This window comes from Pterocles gutturalis, unplaced genomic scaffold, assembly GCF_000699245.1.
Source record: "Pterocles gutturalis isolate BGI_N339 unplaced genomic scaffold, ASM69924v1 scaffold24110, whole genome shotgun sequence".
Classification (NCBI taxonomy): Eukaryota; Metazoa; Chordata; class Aves; order Pterocliformes; family Pteroclidae; genus Pterocles; species Pterocles gutturalis.
Window position 1 is genome coordinate 1 of NW_010146540.1, and position 5,458 is coordinate 5,458.

The following is a 5,458-nucleotide window of genomic DNA, read 5'->3' on the forward strand; positions in this document are numbered from 1 at the left end:
GATCTTAATGGCCTGGCTTTTACTACATGATACAAGTGCCAAGATGAGCAGTTATAGCATGATATGAAAACATAAATTTAAATTTAGAACTACTGTAGATAGTTATCTTTATCTTAGTCTGAAAGTATTTTTAAATGCATGGCCAGAATTTTGGAAGTGGACTTGAACTTCTTTCTAGCATTAGCCTCATGACAAAATTTAAGACTTTTTAACATGTCTTTCATCTTGGGCAAATTCCCTTTACAGGTGAACTATGTAGTGGCATTTCAACCTGTGCCAGCAGAAGGTGAAGGGGAGATTGCCAAGGGCTATGCAGATGGATGTGGATTAGGGGGACTGCTTTTTTTGACAGTAATACTGTCTTAAGTAACTGTATTAAACCACAGTATAAGAATTGATTTAATTTCCTGTTTGTATTTGAATTTAACATAGTGTAAATATTTTCATGTCTTTTAAGCATCATTCTCTATCCTGCAACATTCTGAATACTCCTCAATTTGATCTGTAGGAATAATGGTTTTCTATTCATTCTAGTCTCATCTGTAGGCATATACCATATAAATGAACAAGTATGCTGTAGGAAACAGTTAATTCCATTCCTTGTTTGTTGTTTTCAAAACTAATGGCACAGGCTAGCAATGTATTCCAGTAAAGACTTGATGGGGCCATTTAGATGGGTTTGTTAATCTCTCCAGTCAGTAATAACGAAAAATACTTTGCATGTAGGCATTTGGGTACCTAATTCTTAATTCATAGTAGGAACCTGCCAGTATAAGCAAACATTCCTGATTATAGCTTTTGTAGAGCCTGTTTTGTCACCAGGCTGATGAACAGTGCTGTAACTCTCTTACCTGAATGTGTAGCTTGGATCTGCTACCTGAAAGTAGTTTTCACTCTATAAAGAGAGGTTTTACAGGAGTCTTGCAAGTATTCTGGTAAATGAGCACTCTTGTGATGACAATGGGAGAAATGCTGATTTTAGAAAAATTATTTTGCTGTTATGAAATATTTCCATAAACTAGCATAAAGAGTGTTGGGAAACACAAATTTACCTTTCTGGGAAGTATGTGTGCATGTGTGTTCATTCTAACCTTTAGAGTGACACATCCTACCACCAGGTGGAGATATTACTATTCAAATATTTAAAAACAAAAAAAAAACCCCCAAAAACCAGAACCACAAAAAGCTTCTTCACTTCCCTGCATGTTCCATAATAGCTTCTGCAAGTTTCTGCTTTGTTGAACAGAACAAGCTTCTCTTCTCCTACCTCTTCCCCATCTTTCCACACTGAAGTCCAGAAGGGTATTTTGACTACTGCAAAGTAGGGGGGACCTTTCACTGCTGTACTGAAAAACACCAGCCTCAGGCTTGTGGAGGGGTTGGCATTGTGCCCCTGTATGCAGCAAATGCAATTTTTTAATGGTAATACTACTTTTTTTTTTTTCTCCTGTCACACAATGTCTGTGGGAGCTCTTATCCCTGTTAGTTTGGAACTGCGTTCACAATACATCACCTCTGCTGTTGCAGTTACTGCCATAATATGGACCTGTCTGGGTGAGAGAAGGCACACTGGTGATTCTGTGATTCTGTGATTTGATAAAGGTATCTGACCACTGAAAAATTAGTTAATTGGCTATATGCAATGATATGTGAAATACATTCATGTTTTCTGGAGGTTGTCAGGTAATCAGCCAGAGAAAAAAAGCAAACAATATCCTAATTAGCTCTGTAGATGTGTTCAACTTGTTATTAAAATTTTGGTGGGTCTTTTTATTACTACTGCCATAATAATATGTGAAGATTCTTTTTAGCAACAGTCAGTCCTTTCTAGAGTTTGCAACAGATACTGATTATCATTACCTGATACTGATTTGTTACACAGTTGACAAGAGATACAAATTGTATCATCCTGGCAGGTAAAAACTGTTTAGAAACCACTAGAAAAATGATGTATCAGAAATGTACCTGGTCAAATACATTCAGTCCCATGAAAACCAGAATAAGAATCTGCTTAGGAAACAAGTGGTTTGACTTGTACAGCACTAGTATTTTACGTGAATGCTCCTGAGGCACAGTATGCATTCCTGTCAGTTGGCCCTGTTTCTGTAGAAGCTTGGGTTTTGGTTCTGTTCACAGCAAAAGCAGCAAACCTGGGAACTGCATTCTTTATAGCGGATGAGTTCATTAATAAACCCCAGTGTAATCAACTGTAGCCCTGTACTACAAATTATTTTACACAGTGTAGTCAGTGGTAGTTCTATGCTATAAATTTTCTTGTGCCTCTGACTTCTTTACCCTGCTGCATAACTACATCATATTTGCCCAAGCAGACAGCAAAATATAGAAAGAGAAACGAATATGTAAATATATGTAAATAGTTTTCCTGGTCAATAGATGCTAATTATTCACTTGTCTGCTTCTGAAAGGGAAGCAGTTTTAAATGCTAGTCTTAAATTTTCATGGAGAAATTTAACTGTCTTATCAGTGTATCTTTTTGATACTAATTTGAGGGTTTCTGGAGTGAAAAGGATCTTCTGTGGGGAAATTCCAAATCCATGAAACAGTGCCTTTTATATTCACACTGCATTGTAAGCAGTATAGGTACTTCCAGTAGAAAAAAAAGACTGCTGCTTTTGCAGAAATGGCTACATGGTAATTGACTATAAAGTATTTTTCTCCAGGCAAAGAAAGTAAGTAGTTGATTGGTATAAAGGCTTTTAAAGCTCTTGTCCCAGATAGGGCAACTAGTATGAACTGGGGATTATAAAGGGAAGGGAGGCTATGTATGATGGGTGTGAATGCTTATTTAGCCCTTCTTGGTATGTGATGGTTAACCTCAAGGAAACACTGGAACACGGAATTATTTATAATGTTCAACTAGATGCATCATAGGATTATGCAAAAGTTAGCTATTTTATCTCAGGTTTTGCTTAGAGTGCATTTATTGCTCCGAGTCCTTTACTGCTCTCCTCTGGTTTCCTCTTATGGGTTTGCATAAATATAGGACTCTTTCTCTGTGTCATTAACTCTGAAGAAAGAAAAGTTACATTTGGTGGCATAAATAAAGGCACATTTCAGATTAAGCTGATTGCTTGATAGAATTTTCCTACAGTTATCAGTTAACTCTTGGATGTGAATTTTCATAGCCAGTTTGACTGTTGCATTTTATGAACAGAAAGGACTATTGGGAAGCAAGTGTCACCTTCTCCAAAATGTAAGTCATGGAGAAACTGTAACATTTTTTTCTGCAACTAGTGTTTTGTTTCTGAAGGTGGTGTGTTTTGTTGTTTGTAATGGGATGTTGTAGATCAATGTCACATTGATTCTATATTTCAACAAGTTTTATTAGGAAAGTACTTTGCACACTTAAGTTTGAAGAAAAATCACAACCAGTGCTATAACCTTTCAACATCAAAGCAAGGAAAACCATTTTGTAGCATTGCCACAAGGAGGTCTATGAGGCTGTCAGTAAAAAAATTAAGAACCGAAAGCAATCACAAGTACTAACAAACTTGGCAGCTGTTGAGTGATTTAGCTCTTGATTTTTTGAAAAAGTTTTCTTATTTGGAAATGCCTGTGGAAATGAAATTTGAAATGTAGAATAACAACAATGAATTGGTGTGCAGTGTGGTGTCATCAGTTATGTTATATACTACATACCATACTGTAGGTTATATGCTTGCTTCTTTTATGGGCCTGCTAGGTATTTATAAAGATGGGAACCTCTGTTGTGCATTTTGCACTGTCTAATAGCTTTTAAAGATATTTTAGAATACGCCAAACCAGTATTTGTCAGTAAATAGGCAATACTCAATTCTGCTAGCAAGGAAAATGCTTGTTTAATTAAACAGCTATGTGTTAAATGGAGCTTGGTCTCATAAGCAGTAACAGATGAAGAGCTTAATTATTAGCAGTTTGTTTCTTTCAGACTTGCAGTGCATAAGTGTTTCTCCCAGTAGCTTTTCATACCTCTTTCTGATGGTATCCATTGCATCAAAGGCCAGTTGTATATAGTGGCCCTGACTCCATTTATCTACTGAGTTGTCACATTGCCCTGTGTGACTTCCTACTGTGAAACTGATGCAAAGCTATTTTTAATAAATGAAATGTAAAATGACAGTTTGAAGTCTCAGTCTGGCAGAACTATACAGTCAAGTAAAGAAGGGAAAAAAAAAGCCCAAACCAAAACTGAAAAATCTGAAGTATCTTTAATCTTACTCATGCTGTGACTTCCTTCCAGTTGAAGAGAAGGTTATGGTATTTCTAAATCTTTAATTACATACTCCTGTATCAGTTTCTTCTAGCCATTGAATGTGCTTTCCCCCCACCTTCTTCTTCCTAAGTGGTTTATACTGCTGCTTCCTCTGTTTTGTTCTTCTCACCACAATAGGAAGTGAGGAGTCGCATAGCTTCCTGATGTTTAATCTCATAGATTCTGAGCATTCTAATTTTGTCAAACACCACTGCTTAACCTTCCTTCTAATTTTTTTCTTGTTTTATGTAATGTGATAGCCTTTTCCCTGCCAGACTTGTCTCTGTCAAAGAAGTAAAACTTCCTCACTTTGCGTTACACTCATCATTAATACAGAATTGTAGTGGACTCTGGGTTTAACTCCATACATTTAAGATGGCAATCTCTATCACCAGCAAGCAGGATGTGAAAGGGAGGAACAAGACTGTATTATGTCTGCAGCTTCTTAGAAGGTTTTTTGGGTGGCTTAAGTTCCTGCTGCTTTTATCATTTGCAGCTCAAAATCCTGATTTGAATACTGCTCCTTCTCTATAACTTTGTACATGGAAAAGGAATGTAAATGGCAAGGCCAGCTGCATGAGAAGAAAGCATAACATTGCTGAGAAGGAAACTGAGTGACACTATTTAAAAAAAAAACCAAACCACCTCCCCCCCCCAGTCCTTTCATTAGGTAACTTTTATTTTGGCTTAACTGGGAACTCTTTATAGATAGCATAACAAAGATATTATTATACTGTCAGGAGCTTTGCTAGTTAGCTACTGCTGGAGTTAATTTTGGTTTTCACATCTATTCAGACAAAAATAAGAATTGCTGCTGTTGTGGACTATTTGCTGTGATGATCCCGTTTAAAAATTGTTAATTGAAATTTGGGCTTGCTGTGGCTACAACAGCCTCAACTAGCGGAAGAAAAAACAATACATGTCAGGAGGAGCCTTCTGTCTGCAAGTCTTTAGTTCAGAACAGAAGTGGGAATAAGAATTAATATCACCTGCCTTCCTATTCTTATGTTTTAGGACAATCAAGGAAGAATATGAAGTATGCTTTTTTCCATGGGTTTATTGCAAAAAGGGTAAGTGCGTGACTGGATCTCTTCTACTTTTTTTCCTCAAGAAAATACGTCGGAGACTATTGCCAGTGACTTCGCCAGGAAGTTTTGCTGTACTGGTGCATCAAGCAGAGAAACTAGCGTAGTAATGTACCTGCTG